Source organism: Callorhinus ursinus, unplaced genomic scaffold (assembly GCF_003265705.2).
Source record: "Callorhinus ursinus isolate GAN/ISIS: 27379988/994484 unplaced genomic scaffold, GSC_fseal_2.0 scaffold24, whole genome shotgun sequence".
NCBI lineage: Eukaryota > Metazoa > Chordata > Mammalia > Carnivora > Otariidae > Callorhinus > Callorhinus ursinus.
In genome coordinates, this window is record NW_027397086.1 from 15,794,525 (window position 1) to 15,812,136 (window position 17,612).

The window sequence follows — 17,612 nt, forward strand, 5'->3', positions numbered from 1 at the left end:
CTGGATATACATGGCAAAAACTGCTAGTTGCCTTCTAGGGATTATTCCAAGGGGTACCTGGGCAGGACAATCTTAGGAAATCAATGATCATTCATGTCCATTTGGAGACTTTCCTAAAACTGACCTGCCTGAGAATGTATCTTTGTCCAAGACAAGGTTTTGGCCTCCCCTCTCCGGTTCCCACTTCCCCTTTCAAAGTCACTTTTTTCCCACCATACAATAGAAAAACACACTTTTCATCCATGCCAAATATTGTTATTGATGATGATGTTGATGATGGGGTTGTCAAAAGGAACAACTCAGAATGTTGATGTCAATGTTGAGATCATCAGTGAAAGTAATGACTGAATAACAAATCTCTTTGCGAGTCAGGTGATTTCCAACTCTTGTTTCCAACAAAACTGAAGGAGTGAGCTGTCTGACAATCAATGATTAAAACTAATATCTGATGATATGCTACTGTGTGATTTTTGATATGCACCTCAGAAGAGTTCAGGGGATGTAAGCGGCATTGCTCTAGAATAACCCCCTTCCATCTCTGCTTATTTTTTGTGGAACAAGGTTTTCAATGTTTGAGTCAGTGAAAAAAAAATCAGAAATATAATTAAGGGCTATGTCTACTCTTCCTAGTACCAATAGTCATCCACAGACATAAAAATTGTTTTTTTAAAAGCCTCATTACTCTGAAACCAATATAACCACATATGTTAGTTATACTTCAAATCAATCAATCAATCGGCCTCATTTCGTGTTTTATATTGCCAAAAATATGCTATGTTTATATTATTTTTATCAATTGAATAGTATCTATAACTATAATGCTAATTCTAAGAAAAATTTTAGTAGAGTCTTATAGCCACAGGAAATTAAAAGTAAAATTTCTGTTTCTATACATACTGTTGTGGCCGAGAGGTATCCTAAAGTGATCAACAAAAGAAGTTCAAGCAGAAAAATGTATGTTAGAAAAAAATCTGTAGAGGAAGTAGAATGAGAAAAAAAAGGAAGAATAGAAGATTTCCAACTGGGTAAGAGTTTGCCTGTTTATTTCTCAGATAGAGGACGTGGCTATCATATCACAGTGGTATTTACCTTCCACTAGATATATTTTTACGGTGATACTATAGTTTTATTGTTTTGTGTCAATACAAAAATGGGCCAGAAATTGTGTCCTTCACATCCATAGACACCTGTGACTAAAAAAAAAAAAAAAATTCAGGGACAATCTAAAAATGTACAAGGTGGTCAGTAAGTATTCAAAATTCTGTTGAGATGTGTGAGCAAAAATGTTTGAAGACCCTAGGCCTACCCACTACACATTTTTTTTCCTCTTTCTTTTATTCCTTAAGGCAGATCTGCAGGCAATGTGCCCAGCTGAAAATCCACCCCCTGGTTCTCTTCGCAGATACATTTGGCCAAGGGACTAAGTGCTAAGGACACGTTCACTTTTGCCACTTCTCCCTTCCACACGGGGTGTGAACACATGGTTGGGGCACCAGCAACCACCTTGGACCATGCACGAAGAATAGCAGTGCCAAAGGACAAAGGAACGTGGGTTCCAGATGACTTAGTCACCCTTCCACGCCAACCCCCAAACGCTACCTCCAGGATTCCTTCAGGTAGAGAAAAATAAATCCATACATGTTTAAGTCACTGTTTTGGGGGGTTTTCTCTTACACACGGCCAAATCTAATCCTGACTGGTAGTGTGGCTACAATCAACTGTTGAACATTTAGGTCTTCTCCAGATTTTGCTATTTATTTTAACCGATACAGTGATCCTTAGTAGATGTATCTTCAGACACATTCATAGCTATTTTTCTAGGAGACGGTCTAGGAAGTTAATTCCGGGTGAAGAATGTTTTCATACATATTGCAAATTTTTCCCACGCAAAGGTTAACTTACACTCACATCAGTAGCGTTTGAGACTTCAGAATTCCACATGTCTCATCCCCATGGAGAAGTTTTCTATCTGAAATACTGAAATTTGCTAGAAAGGAAAAAAAGTCTCATTTGTACATTTGGTACCAAAAAAGTCAACGTTTTTTCCTGTTTATCTGCCATTGGCTATTCTGTATTTTTATTACTTTTAAAAATTAAGAAAAGAAGCCAAGGGTTCTTCTGCTCCAGATGGAGTAACGGTTGGAGAACTAGAGGTGAGGCTATGTGTGAAAGTTCCGCGGCAGCGGCGAGATCATCTACCTCAACCTTTGTGTGGCGCCCTGCACACAGCAGGTGCTCACTAAATAGTACTTTCATGTATGAAAGACTTTCTCTTTTTTTTCTTTAAATTTTTTATTGTTATGTTAATCACCATACATTACATCATTAGTTTGTGATGTACTGTTCCATGATTCATTGTTTGCGTATAACACCCAGTGCTCCATGCAGAACGTGCCCTCTTTAATACCCATCACCAGGCTAACCCATCCCCCCACCCCCCTACCCTCTAGAACCCTCAGTTTGTTTTTCAGAGTCCATTGTCTCTCATGGCTCGTCTCCCCCTCCGATTTCCCCCCCTTCATTCTTCGCCTCCTGCTATCTTCTTCTTCTTTTTCTTTTTCTTAACATATATTGCATTATTTGTTTCAGAGGTACAGATCTGTGATTCAACAGTCTTGCACAATTCACAGCGCTCACCATAGCACATACCCTCCCCAATGTCTATCACCCAGCCACTCCATCCCTTCCACCCCACCCCCACTCCAGCAACCCTCAGTTTGTTTCCTGAGATTAAGAATTCCTCATATCAGTGAGGTCATATGATACCTGTCTGTCTCTGATTGACTTATTTCACTCAGCATAACACCCTCCAGTTCCATCCATGTCATTGCAAATGGCAACATCTCATTCCTTTTGATGGCTTCATAATATTCCATTGTATATATATACCACCTCTTCTTTATCCATTCGTCTGTCGATGGACATCTTGGCTCTTTCCACAGTTTGGCTATTGTGGACATTGCTGCTATAAACATCGGGGTACATGTACCCCTTCGGATCCCTACATTTTTATCTTTGGGGTAAATACCCAGTAGTGCAATTCCTGGATCATATGGTAGCTCTATTTCCAACTTTTTGAGGAACCTCCATACTGTTTTCCAGAGTGGTTGCACCACCTTGCATTCCCACCAACAGCGTAGGAGGGTTCCCCTTTCTCCGCATCCCCGCCAACATCTGTCGTTTCCTGACTTGTTTATTTTAGCCATTCTGACTGGTGTGAGGTGGTATCTCACTGAGGTTTTGATTTGGATTTCCCTGATGCCGAGCGATGTTGAGCATTTTTCTGCTGGCCATTTGGATGTCTTCTTTGGAAAAATGTCTGTGCATGTCTTCTGCCCATTTCTTGATTGGATTATTTGTTCTTTGGGTGTAGAGTTTGATAAGTTCTTTATAGATTTTGGATACTAGCCCTATATCTGATATGTCACTTGCAAATATCTTCTCCCATTCTGTCAGTTGTCTTTTCGTTTTGTTGACTGTTTCTTTTGCTGTGCAAAAGCTTTTTATCTTGATGAAATCCCAATAGCTCATTTTTGCCCTTGCTTTCCTTGCCTTTGGCGATGTTTCTAGGAAGAAGTTGCTGCGGCTGAGGTCAAAGAGGTTGCTGCCTGTGTTCTCCTTTAGGATTTGGATGGACTCCTGTCTCACATTTAGGTCTTTCAACCATTTTGAGTCTATTTTTGTGTGTGGTGTAAGGAAATGGTCCAGTTTCATTCTTCTGCATGTGGCTGTCCAATTTTCCCAACACCATTTGTTGAAGAGACTGTCTTTTTTCCACTGGACATTCTTTCCTGCTTTGTCAAAGATTAGTTGACCATAGAGTTGAGGGTTCATTTCCGGGCTCTCTATTCTGTTCCATTGATCTGTGTGTCTGTTTTTTGTGCCAGTACCATATTGTCTTGATGATGACAGCTTTGTAATAGAGCTTGAAGTCCGGAATTGTGATGTCGCCAGCTTTGCTTTTCTTTTTCAACATTCCTCTGGCTATTCGGGGTCTTTTCTGGTTCCATACAAAATTTAGGATTATTTGTTCCATTTCTTTGAAAAAAAAGTGGATGGTATTTTGATGGGGCTTGCATTGAATGTGTAGATTGCTCTAGGAAGCATTGACATCTTCACAATATTTGTTCTTCCAATTCATGAGCATGGAATGTTTTTCCATTTCTTTGTGTCTTCCTCAATTTCTTTCATGAGTATTTTATAGTTTTCTGCATACATATTCTTTGCCTCTTTGGTTAGATTTATTCCTAGGTATCTTATGGTTTTGGGTGCAGTTGTAAATGGGATCGACTCCTTAATTTCTCTCTCTTCTGTCTTATTGTTGGTGTATAGGAATGCCCCTGATTTCTGTCCATTGATTTTATATCCTGCCACTTTACTGAATTCCTGTATGAGTTCTAGCAGTTTTGGGGTGGAGTCTTTTGGATTTTCCACATAAAGTATCATATCATCTGCAAAGAGTGAGAGTTTGACTTCTTCTTTGCTGATTTGGATGCCTTTGATTTCTTTTTGTTGTCTGATTGGTGTGGCTAGGACTTCTAGTACTATGTTGAATAGCAGTGGTGAGAGTGGACATCCCTGCTGCGCTCCTGACCTTAGGGGGAAAGCTCTCAGTTTTTCCCCATTGAGAATGATATTCGCTGTAGGTTTTTCATAGATGGCTTTTATGATATTGAGGTATGTACCCTCTAACCCTATACTCTGAAGAGTTTTGCTCAAGAAAGGATGCTGTACTTTGTCAAATGCTTTTTCTGCATCTATGGAGAGGATCATATGATTCTTGTTCTTTCTTTTGTTAATGCATTGTATCACGTTGATTGATTTGCGAATGTGGAACCAGCCTTGCAGCCCAGGGATAAATCCCACTTGGTCGTGGTGAATAATCCTTTTAATGTACTGTTGGATCCTATTGGCTAGTATTTTGGTGAGAATTTTTGCATCCATGTTCATCAAGGATATTGGTCTGTAATTCTCCTTTTCGATGGGGTCTTTGGTTTGGGGATCAAGGTAATGGTGGCCTCATAAAACGAGTTTGGAAATTTTCCTTCCATTTCTATTTTTTGGAACAGTTTCAGATTGTTCAGATTATTCAGAAGAATAGGTATTAATTCTTCTTTAAATGTTTGGTAGAATTCCCCTGGGAAGCCATCTGGCCCTGGGCTTTTGTTTGTTGGGAGATTTTTTGATGACTGCTTCAATTTCTTTAGTGGTTATAGGTCTGTTCAGGTTTTCTATTTCTTCCTGGTTCAGTTTTGTCAGTTGATACATCTCTAGGAATGCATCCATTTCTTCCAGGTTATCTAATTTGCTGGCATATAGTTGCTCATGATATGTTCTTATAATTGTTTGTATTTCTTTGGTGTTGGTTGTGATCTCTCCTCTTTCATTCATGATTTTGTTGATTTGGGTCATTTCTCTTTTCTTTTTGATAAGTCTGGCCAGGGGTTTATCAATCCTGTTAATTCACTCAAAGAACCAGCTCCTAGTTTCATTGATCTGTTCTATTGTTCTTTTGGTTTCTAGTTCATTGATTTCTGCTCTGATCTTGATTATTTCTCTTCTCCTGCTGGGTTTAGGCTTTATTTGCTGTTTTTTCTCTAGCTCCTTTAGGTGTAGGGTTAGGTTGTGTATTTGAGACCTTTCTTGTTTCTTGAGAAAGGCTTGTATTGCTATATACTTTCCTCTCAGGACTGCCTTTGCTGCATCCCAAAGATTTTGAACAGTTGTGTTTTCATTTTCATTTGTTTCCATGAATTTTTTTAATTCTTCTTTAATTTCCTGGTTGACCCATTCATTCTTTAGTAGGATGCTCTTTAGCCTCTTTAGCCTCCATGTATTTGAGTTCTTTCCGACTTTCCTCTTGTGATTGAGTTCTAGTTTCAAAGCATTGTGGTCTGAAAATATGCAGGGAATGATCCCAATCTTTTGGTACCGGTTGAGACCTGATTTGTGATTTGTGACCTAGGATGTGATCAATTCTGGAGAATGTTCCATGGGCACTAGAGAAGAATGTGTATTCCGTTGCTTTGGGATGGAATGTTCTGAATATGTCTGTGAAGTCCATTTGGTCCAGTGTGTCATTTAAAGTCTTTATTTCCTTGTTGATCTTTTGCTTAGATGATCTGTCCATTTCAGTCAGGGGGTGTTAAAGTCCCCCACTATTATTGTATTGTTGTCAATGTGTTTCTTTGCTTTTGTTATTAATTGCCTTATATAATTGGCTGCTCCCATGTTCGGGGCATAGATATTTACAATTGTTAGATCTTCTTGTTGGATGGACCCTTTAAGTAGGATATAGTGTCCTTCCTCATCTCTTATTACAGTCTTTGGTTTAAAATCTAATTTGTCTGATATAAGGATTGCCACCCCAGCTTTCTTTTGGTGTCCGTTAGCATGGTAAATGGTTTTCCACCCCCTCACTTTTGATCTGGGGGTGTCTTTGGGTCTAAAATGAGTCTCTTGCAGACAGCATATCGATGGGTCTTGTTTTTTAATCCAATCTGATAGCCTGTGTCTTTTGATTGGGGCATTTAGCCCATTTACATTCAGGGTAACTATTGAAAGATATGAATTTAGTGCCATTGTATTGCCTGTTAGGTGACTGTTACTGTATATTGTCCGTGTTCCTTTCTGGTCTATGCTGCTTTTAGGCTCTGTCTTTGCTTAGAGGAACCCTTTCAATATTCCTTGTAGGGCTGGTTTCGTGTTTGCAAATTCCTTTAGTTTTTGTTTGTCCTGGAAGCTTTTTATCTCTCCTTCTATTTTCAATGACAGCCTAGCTGGATATAGTATTCTTGGCCGCAGATTTTTCTCGTTTAGTGCTCTGAAGATATCATGCCAGTCCTTCTGGCCTGCCAGGTCTCTGTGGATAGGTCTGCTGCCAGTCTAATGTTTCTACCATTATAAGTTACATATCTCTTCTCCCGAGCTGCTTTCAGGATTTTCTCTTTGTCTCTGAGACTTGTAAGTTTTACTATTAGATGTCGGGGTGTTGACCTATTTTTATTGATTTTGAGAGGGGTTCTCTGTGCCTCCTGGATTTTGATGCCTGTTTCCTTCCCCGCATTAGGGAAGTTCTCTGTTGTAATCTGCTCCAATATACCTTCTGCCCCTCTCTCTTTCTTCTTCTTCTGGGATCCCAATTATTCTAATGTTGTTTCATCTTATGGTATCGCTTATCTCTTGAATTCTGCCCTTGTGATCCAGTAGTTGTTTATCTCTCTTTTTCTCAGCTTCTTTATTTTCCATCATTTGGTCTTCTATATCGCTGATTCTCTCTTCTGCCTCATTTATCCTAGCAGTTAGTGCCCCATTTTTTATTGCACCTCATTAATAGCCTTTTTTATTTTGACTTGGTTAGATTTTAGTTCTTTTATTTTTCCAGAAAGGGTTTCTCTAATAACTTCCATGCTTTTTTCAAGCCCAGCTAGTATCTTTAAAATCATGATTCTGAACTCTAGGTCCGACATCGTACTAAGGTCCGTATTGAGTAGGTCCCTGGCAGACGGTACTACCTCTTGTTCTTTTTGTTGAGGTGATTTTTTCCATCTTGTCATTTTGTCCAGAGGAGAATCGATGAATGAGAGAACAAAATGCTAATAGGGTAACAATGTCCCCAGAAAATATACTCTAAACAAATCAGAAAAGACCTGAAACCAGGGGAAAAGAAAGGGAAAGAAAGAAAAGAGAGGGGAAAATAAAGAAAAAGATAAAAACAAAACAAAAAAAGAACAAAACAAAAAAACAGAATATGATCAAATATGATCAGGCTGGTGCATAGATCAGTGCCACACACTAGATTTTGGGTGTATTTTGGTCTGTTAGAAGAAAGTGCCTCCCAAAATTTTAAAGAAAGAAAGACTTATATATGTACAAAATAAGGGTTGATACAATGAAGGGATGGAATATGACTGTAAAGATGAAAATTATAAAAGATTTTATAAAAGGAATTGATAAGATAAGAAGTTGTTTGAAAAAAGAAAGAAGATTAAAAAAAAAAGAAAAAAGGGGGGAGAGAATGTGATCAGGCAGGAGACTAGAACAAAGCCATACATACATTTAGGGTATATTTTGATCTGTTAGAAGAAACTGTATCTCAAATTTTTAAAGAGAGAACAACTTATATATATATGCCAAAAATAAGGGTAAATACTATGAAGGGATAGAATATGACTCTAAAAATGAAAAACAAAATTTTTTTTTTTTTTAAGGGATTGATAAGATGTTGGTTGAGGGCACCTGGGTGGCTCAGTCGTTAAGCGTCTGCCTTCTGTTCAGGTCATGATCCCAGGGTCCTGGGATAAAGTCCCACGTCGGGCTCCCTACTCAGAGGGAAGCCTGCTTCTCCCTCTCCCACGCTCCTGCTTGTGTTCCCTCTCTCGCTGTCTCTCTCTCTGTTAAAAAAAAAAATAAAAAATCGTTAAAAAAAAAAAAAGGTTGGTGAAAAAAGGGGAAAAAAAAAATTAAAAAAAAAAAAGAGTTAAAAAATTAACTTTTAAAAACTAAAAAATATGGTAAAAAAGCCATGAATTCTATGTGCAGTATTCCCCTAGCGCTGGAGTTCTCCCGTTCTCATTGGTAAACTTGGTCTTGGCTTGCTGGCTGCTCTTGCTGATCTTCTGGGGGAGTGGCCTGTTGCTGTGGTTCCCAAATGTCTTTGCCGGAGGCGGAATTGCCCCGCCCTTGTCAGTCCGGGCTAAGCAAGCTGCTCGGGTTTGCTCTCGGGAGCTTTTGTTCCCTGCAAGCTCTCGGTACAGCCTTGGAGGACCAGGGTGAAAATGGTGGCCTCCCAATCTCCGCCCGGAGGAGCTGAGAACTCGGGGCCCCGCTCCTCAGTGCGCCCCCAGAGAAAAGCAGTCACTCTCGTCTCCCTGGTCTCTGGCCGCACTCCGTGCTCACACTGACCGAGCGTTTCTCTCTCTGGCACCCGACCCCGTGTGGAGTCTCCAGACCCAGCAGATCCCTGCGGTGCGCTCCCGCGCTGCTCCTCCCAGGGGAGGGAGGGGAGTCTCCCCGGCTCTGCCGCTTGTTGGGTCCCTGCTGGAGGAGCAGTGGCCCGACTGGGCCGCGGATCACAGTTTATGGCAACCCCGAGCTGGGAGCCCGCGCCTCGGCTCCGTCTCTGCAGCCGGCTTCCCCGCTCCGATACCTGGGAGCTCTGCCGCACTCAGGCACCCCCGGTCTTTCTGTGACCCCGAGGGTCCTGAGACCACACTGTCCCGCGAGGGTTCCACCCCCCGCTTAGCCACTGGAGCGACGTCCCTCAGCGGAGCCAGCTTCTAAAAGTTCCGATTTTGTGCTCCGCGGCTCTAGCACTTGCCAGAAGCGGCCGACGGAGGCCCCCTCCCCCGTCATCTATCCTCCCGAATATCGCCTCCGATTCCCTTCTCCGCACGTCCTGCCTTCCAGTAAGTGGTCACTTCTCTGTTCAGAGAGTTGTTATTATTCCTATCTTCGATCTCCTGTTGAGTTCGTAGGTGTTCAGAATGGTTTGATCCCTATCCAGCTGAATTCCTGAGACCAGACGAAATCCAGATCTCCTACTCCTCTGCCATCTTACTCCGCCCCCAAAAGCCATTCTCTTATGATACGACTTTGAGCAAGCAATTTCCTGCTCTGGTCTCAGTTTCTGGTTTATAAACTAACAGGATTGGATGAGTCTATGCTCTGGTCTTTTCTAAGTGTAAGGACTTCTTATCTGGAGAGAGCCAAGTCCAACTAACACCCGCAGAGTGTCGGGTGGGAAGGACTCCCTTCCTTCGGGGCTAAATCTACTGCCAGGGGCACCAGAGGCACAAGAAGATAAAATAAGCAGAAAATGAGAATTTAACATTCCTTTTTGTTCCATTCCTTCTACTTTGCTAGATATCAAAAGCGTGACAAAGGCAGTAAGAGACACCCAGAAAGTCCCTCCTCTCCTGAAATCGCCTCTGAGGACCATCGATAAACCCTAGCTCCAGCCCAATGTCTGCTGGAGCCCAGAGACTGAGGTCAGAGGAGACTGGAATTAATCAAGCAAAAATCTGTAAATGAGGGACGGTGATAGGGATCCCACAGGATCAATCGAGATAAGATACCTGCTCAGCATGTGGGAGGGGCTCGGTCACCAGTAGATTCCGTGGGTACCCCAGTCCCCATACCTTGTAAGTAACAGGCAGCTGCGGCAGTGTTTTTTTTCCTAGAAAAGCCCCCACAGTGGGATTGGTCACAGTTTCTGGCTACATAATTTCAGACTCTCGCTCTCTGGTCCTCCTGGAGATTCTGAGAGTTTCCTGATCCCCTTTCAAAAATTCCTTTGCCACTTCGATGAGCCCGGGGTAGATTCTGCTATCTGCAGGACCAGGACCGTTATAGCTCCCATCAGCCACTGCATTTGACAGATTATTTGGTCTAAATCCCAAAAGGAAAGAAGGTTTAGTCTACCCATGCAGCTCAGCGCCTGCTCTTGACTCTACCTACTAGGGATTCAAATTTTGTCCCAGTCAACTTGTGTGTGCTTTGTCCTCGGGGCTCAACGGAAGCCCCTTAGAAACAGAGGCGGCCTCTTAACGTCCAGTGGGAAATGGCCAAAGGAGTGAGGGGGAGTGAGGAGGTAAGGTCTGCGTCCACCCCTGGAAACGCATGTGGTCCCAAGCAAGTTCTTACAGTACCCGGGCCCCGTAACATGGGAAGGTAGCATCTGGCCCAGGCAACCAATGTGAGATCAAAATGACAATAGATCGGAAGACCCCTTGTCAACTGTAGACCTAAGGGACCACTTCAGCAGGGTCTTTTTTCATCTACCTCCCCTGGAAAGCGCTTTCTCTCCTCTTCCAGGACGCTTACCAGAGTGAGCCGGTCTCTCAGCCCAGGGGGGCGGTCAAAACACGGGACATAGCGCCCTCTAGTGAACGTAAATGGAAAGGGTACAGTTTTTAAATGGGTTAGAAAGCCACAAAGACCGAACTCCGAATTCTGGAATTCCAGAAGTGGAAGGAAGTTTTGAGATCATTTAGTCTAACCTTTTCGTTTACAGTTGGGATGATGACAAAAGGCCTAAGAGGGAGAGTGACTTGCCTGAGGTTATACCGAGAACAAACGTCAGAGCCAGGACCAGCCCCCACCCCCAATGCCCATCCAGAGCCAAGGTCATGGTCTGGGACATGAAGCACAGAAGCCTTCACTGCTCGGTGTCCACGTGTCCCTGGACCCTTGGTACAGCTCAGCCATGCCTTCAGGGAACTGGGGCATTTCCCCTCCCAGTTACATTGTCCAAAATTACATTATTTCTATTTAAAATCTACCATGTTAATGTTCTAATTTTGATACAAACAAACCTAGCTGTAACTATGGCAACTTCTTGGCACCTTAGGAAGAAAACACTCTCAAGCATGACTGGCTAATTCTAAGAGAGAAGAACAACAGAAGGACTGATTTTTTTTCCATGAACTAGAGAAGTCCGTTATTTGAGACACCAGTCCCTCCCATGGGTGGTTAACTCTGAAGCTATATCGCAGTCCAGAGGAATTCAAGGCAAATTGCCTTCACGTGGACACAGCTGCCCACCTGAGTGTGACTTACATAAGACCCACATTCTAATGGTGTCCAGTTAGCCATCTTAATAAACACCAAAGGAAATTTCTAGAAGCCTTTGCGTTAGCCCCTAAAACTTTTTAGAACCTCGAAAGGCCATGGGGGATGACTTCATCCAACGGAAGGCTCAGATAAGCCACCTGGCTCTGTCCTCAGAGACAACAGGTGGAATCTGGAGTGAATCATGTCCCCCACACACACCAGCTCCCAGCAGGTGCTGCTGGCCTAATAGGGTCACTGAGAGGATTGAGTGGGCTTTACCGCAGGATCAGAAACACCACAAATGTGCAGCCTATTAGTCACCCAAGAAGGAATAGCATGAGTACTTCTCTCATTCCTCGACAGGACCCTGAAGCTTGGCTTGATTCACTCCTCTGTTTCTTTATTATTATTACTCGACAAAAACAATTGAGTGTTTACAGTATCACTATTCCAAGAGGTTTGCACAGCTTAACTCAATCCCCACCAGAACTCAATAAAGAAGGCAAAATTATCCTCCATTTTACAGATGGAAATGCTGAGCCTCAGAGAGGGGAAGTCACTCACCCAAGATCAAACAGCTCGTAAGTGGAAGAGTCAGAATTTGAAGCCAAGCCCACCTGACTTCCAAGTCGTTGCTCAGTCCCACGCTGAAAATTATCTGTGCAGATGTAGACCAACTTCTTCACCATCCCTTATCCCAGTAAGGAGTACTGGGACATCCCAGTAGGACGTCAGTCAGGGGTTGAAGGTCAAAATCACAAAAGGTTCTGTTTGCCTCCCCAAGGCTTCTCTAGATTGGCTTTCCATGCTCACTTTTTTTTTTTTTTAACGATGGGTTTCATGCTCATTCTAAGCATGTTTGCCCTCACTCTGCCTCCTTCTAGCAACACAGGTGTATGTACACAATCAAAGTCAAGGGAGGAAGTGACACCACCTTGGGGGCACATTTGGTGTTTCCTCCTTCTGAAGGCAGCACGATGTTTCTAGAAAGAATGAAGGCTTTGGGGTAAGACAGACCTGGTTTGGAAACCCAACTCTGCTGTCTCGGCAACCTCTCTGTCCTTGGATATTTATTCACTCCAGACCTACTTCTCCACATCTTAGAAAATGTAGACAATAACATCAACATGATACGGTCATTGTGACGATTAATTCGGACCTACCTGTGAGTGGCCGGCAGTGGCCGGTAGGCACGCAGTAGGCGGTCAAGAAACGGTAGCAATTAGACCATCAGCCCGCTTTCACTCTCCTGGGATAGGGAGAGGCCGGGAAGGACAGCATGTGTTTTGAAGGGATGTTCTGAGCCATGAGGATGCTCCAAAGATTCCTAGGATCGAGACAAGAAGGTGCTGGGGCTCACATGCGGAAGACGCTAAGCGATCTGTAAATGTGTCCTAGGCCACAAAAGCAGAGAGGAACGCCAGCCCTGCGGCCACAGGCAGGAGTGCTGGAGCCCACGGGCCCGGGGGGAAATTCTGGCTCCTCTCAGCAGCCTTGTAGTAAGCTGCTTAGCCTACCTGTGCCTTACTTTCCCATCAGTAGAAGGGATAATGACAGCATCTACATGATAGGGTTGTTCAAGGCTTACAAAAGAAAAGTCCACAAACTGTAACAGTCACAGTGCTTAGCACATAGCAAGGACAGGAGAGAAGCTAGCTCTCATTGGCCCCGGGCCTCCATGGGAAGCCCAACTCTGTGTTGTCATCTGGACTCATGCATAGGCCCAGCTCCTTGCCAGTGGGGCCCCGAACTTTGACTTCCAGTTTCTCAAGCACAGGGAACATTTGCCATGTCACAACAGCCCTTGGACTTGGAGATCCCTTAGCTTCATATGTAGGGGAGGAAGCCGACTCATGAACTCATGCAGGTTCTCAGGTGAGGCGAGGATTTGAACCAGGTTTTCTGCCTCCAGTTGGCAGGGTTCTTTTCATAGCATGATCATCCCATAGAAAAATCTTTGTAGTGGGGAATCTGTATCCTTGGAAGGAAAAGTTTGTTTTTTAGAAATGCACAACAGGCATTCGAAGCCAAGATCAGCAAGGGAAGCAGATTTGCAAGTAGACCCCATAGGAATTTGACCTTGAAAGAGAAGAACAGAGTTTGGGATCTGGGGCAAGACGTGTTGCCAAACTAAGCCTCCGTTTCCTCATCTGTAAAATGAGCCTGTTGGACAACGTGACCTTGAAGGGACCTTTGGTAAGGGTTTGAACAGTGCCAACCCCGGTGGCCTCATGCTTGATGCTGGATGTAAGTTTAGCTAAATCTTGTTTAAATTATTGTTGACTTTATTGTGTAGGTGATTCCAAAATAATCAGGACAATCACTTTGACGGGCAAAAAGGTGTTAAATCTTACTAAGGAAAAACAACCCCCAACCATCTCCCGCCCCATCCCCAGTGATACTCCCCAGATCTGTTTGTTCAGCGACATAATCTCTAACATCTAAAATTAGCACCTGAGCTTCTCCCCTCTTCCACTTCATCATCTCTGAGAGGTTCTATAGATTGGAGAATTGCTTATAATGACGATGGAATAACTCATTTTAAAAATTGCAAACTGAGAATACAAGTCTTCTGCCTTATCTTTGGGCCTGAAAGGAAAATCCTGTCTACTACCAAATAAATGGGAAAAAGCAATTATCTGAGATGAAAACCGCCAACCCATCACTATGCGTCCGGAAGATGGAATTCATTGATCAGAGTCAAAGCTCCTGGTCTAGGTGGAAAAAAATAAGGTCCCTGCATCATTAATTTCAATAGAGTCTAAAATAATAGGATAGAGCCAAGCCAAAATACAATGAAATCTAATGTTCCCTGTTCCCTAAGTCACCTGCTCTCAGGGCACAGGCGGTGGGGGAAAGCTCGCTCACACTCAGAGCTGCTCAGAAACGGGTTTCAAAGCCACTGGACTTTCTTCTCTTTTAATTATGATAGATTTCAAATATTTAGAAAAAGGAAGAGAATCGTACCAGTAAATACACGCTAACCCAGATTTAGTAAGTGCTGACATTTTGCCATATACACCGCAGGGCATTTTCAGGCAATAAAATGTTACAGATACCATTGAAACTTCACGGCCCAGCCCGCTTCCCATTCATATTACCACTTCCCTGAAATCGCCACTATCCTGAGAGGGGTCTCTGCACCTCCAAGCTGCTTTTCATGCACACTCATACGTGTATCCTGCTTTGTTTTTTCTCACTGTGCCGAGGAAGGCATAATAAAAATTTACCACTTGAATCGCTGTAGAGCATAAAATCCAGTGTGCATTCACAATGTTGGGTAACCATGACCACCATTCAAGCCCAGAACATTTCATCCTCACACAAGGAAACCTTGTCCCCTTCCAACAGTCACTCCCTGGTCTCCCCAGCCCCTAGCAACCACAAGTCTTCCTGATACTTCTACAGATTGGCATATTCTGGGCATTTTCCTGTAAAGGGAATCATATGACCTATGGTCTTTTGAGTCTGGCTTCCTCCACGTAGCATGGCTCATCCATATGGCAGCACATGTGAGCCCTCTGTTCTTTTTCATGGCTGAATAATATTCCCTTTTGTGGACATACCACATTTCCTGTACCCACTCATCTGTCGGTGGGCATTTTGGTTGCTTTCACTTTTTGACTAGTGTGAATAATGCTGCTATCACCATTCATACGCAAGTTTTTGTGTGGACAAATGGTTCTGGGTCTCTTGGGTATACATCTAGGAGTAGGTTGCCTGGTCATATGGTCACTCCACATTTAACGTTTTGAGGAATTGCCTACCTGTTTCCAAGACTTGCCATGTTTTTTAATAGGTATCCTCCTGCATCTGCCTTCTCAACTTGCCATGATGTTTTGGAGAGTTTTCCAATTCTGTAGTTAGCTGTAGTTCAGACAGATGCCGTTGCATGAACAAAACCACTGTCCATTTGCCATTCTCCTATTGCTGGATATTTAGGTTGCTCCCAGTTTTCCACGGTCAAGAAATCGCACTGCCATGATGGGAGTTTCCAAGTCGTTGGTCTGTGGACCAGATCTGTAAAGCTAGAGACCCTCACAGTGAGACCCCCTTGTCCTGTTCGTGTTTGACAGCCACCCTACCCCCAAGTCTCTTCAGGTCATGGTCCTGGGTTATGGGTGGAGACTCAAAATGAGCAAGCTGAAGGAACATACCAGACCATGCGCCCAAAATACCTGAAAGTTCTCAGAACAGAGGGCAATCTGCGTGTTATTATTTCCAATTCTTGGCTGTCCTCCTTGGAAGAGGATTATCCCGCCCCACCCATTGCTCTGTGACCTGCAGGGCGTCCTCAGAAGAGGGTGGTCCTGTCCCTGGCCCTACCCCACCGCAGACATCAGGGTGTGGCCACGTGATTGGTGTGGCCTCAGGCTGTGAGCAATGATGGTGTAAGCAAGACAGGAGCAGGAGTTTGGGGAGCCGTCTGCTGCCTCTTCCCTTGGCTGGAGGAATGGTACATCCCAGAGGAGGGCTGCTTCCTCGGCCTGGACCCCCGAATGAAGTCAAAGCATGTAGACAGAGCCACAACAGGCCCACAGGGACCTACAGAGTGAGCAAGACAATCTTCCATTGGTGCAAGCCTTTGACATGGTGGTGGTGGTCATCCCCGCAGAAAAACTTAGCAAGAGCTAATGCAAAGGATTTCTTCTTTACCCCCATCCCACAGAATTCCCGGCAATTTTGACCTGGAGGTCCACCTGTCTAATGTTTAAACCCTTGTAGGCATCATTACAATTAAAACACATTTACCAAGTTTGGACCCTTCCTCTGGCCCAGCCCAGAGCTTGGCATTGCTAAACACGGGACGACGATCCTCCTGGCTCATGTCCACAAGACTCCACTCTGGGCCAGGCACCCACGTGCAGACAGCGTGTCATTTCTCTTCATGGTCACCCGAATGAGGCAAACATTGTCGTCATCCTCATTTTATCAAAGAGGAAATTGATGCTTCAAAGTATTAAGTGAGTGTCCTCAGATGACATTTGATGTAGCAAGAGGCCACCGGAAGGACAGCACCCCAGCACTCCCGCTGGTCCAACCTCTAAGACACAGAGCTTGCCTCCCACGAGCTCCCAGGCGCCTCGTGGAGAAAATGTCCTCCCGTCTCACCAGCTGTCTGTCTGTGCTGGGGACTCGGCACAGGAAAGCAGGCAGACGGGCGCAGTTCTTACCCCGGGGGAGACCACATAGAGGAAAAATTGTTTAATGCTAACTTCATTCCATGAACATGAAATACCCAGAACAGGCAAATCCATAGCGACAGAAAGCAGATCGAGGGTTGGGGGGTTGGGGGTGGGGGCTGGGAGTCGGGAGAACAGGGAGCAGCTGCTGAAGGTGTGTGCAGAGATGGTGAAAAATGTCTGGAACCAGATGGTGGTGGCGGTCGAGCAATACTGTGAATGTACTAAATGTCACTAAGGGTAAATTTTATAGTATGTGTATTTTATCCCAATGAAAATAAAGCCAACTGTACAAATGTGTATGATTGCACTGAGTCCTGTAGGGAAAGCGTTCGGGGAGCCATCAGCCACCAGACAGGGAGGGCTGCCTCGGTCTGGGGGGCTCAGGGACGCTTCTCAGAGGAACCCCGTTATCACCCCGCCGTGTCCTGGGTGCCTCAGTGGAGAAGGGACAGAGGTCGGCCCCGCAGATTGCACCTCCCCCCTGCCCCCCGAGTGCTGCAAACCTCCCTCTTTGTGGTGGCCACAATGCATAAGTATTTACTCACTTGCCCACTGGAAGCAGACTTACTCGTTCGGTCACCAGGTATATTTCGAATGCAGAGCCTGTGTAGACCCCAGACCGTGGTAAAACAACAAAGCCCCTGCCCTTGGCCGAGGGGGGGTGGTGTCTGTAGCTTGAAGCGGGGAGAGGTGCCCGATGGGCCAGCAAGTCAGCACAAGGCAGTTGCAACAGGGGAGCGGAGGAAAGAAAGAAAATGAGGCCAGGACAGAGAGAAGAGGCGGGCCACACGGATGCACCTGCCCCGGGGGCGAGCTGTAAAGGAAAAGGAATCGGCCGTGCACAGAGCAGACAGCAGAGGCTCCAGGCAGAGG

General features: G+C 44.4%; 1 long non-coding RNA gene across 1 annotated transcript; it reads right to left on the bottom strand.

Annotated features, from left to right (window-relative positions):
• Positions 1-1,890: 1,890 nt before the first annotated feature.
• On the bottom strand, positions 1,891-16,737 carry LOC141369961 (uncharacterized). Its single transcript, XR_012373567.1, has 5 exons — positions 16,306-16,737; positions 15,987-16,098; positions 15,321-15,581; positions 12,717-12,880; positions 1,891-1,987 (listed from the first exon to the last, which is right to left on the bottom strand). It is a non-coding gene; the product is annotated as an uncharacterized lncRNA (long non-coding RNA).
• Between the last annotated feature and the right edge of the window lie 875 nt (positions 16,738-17,612).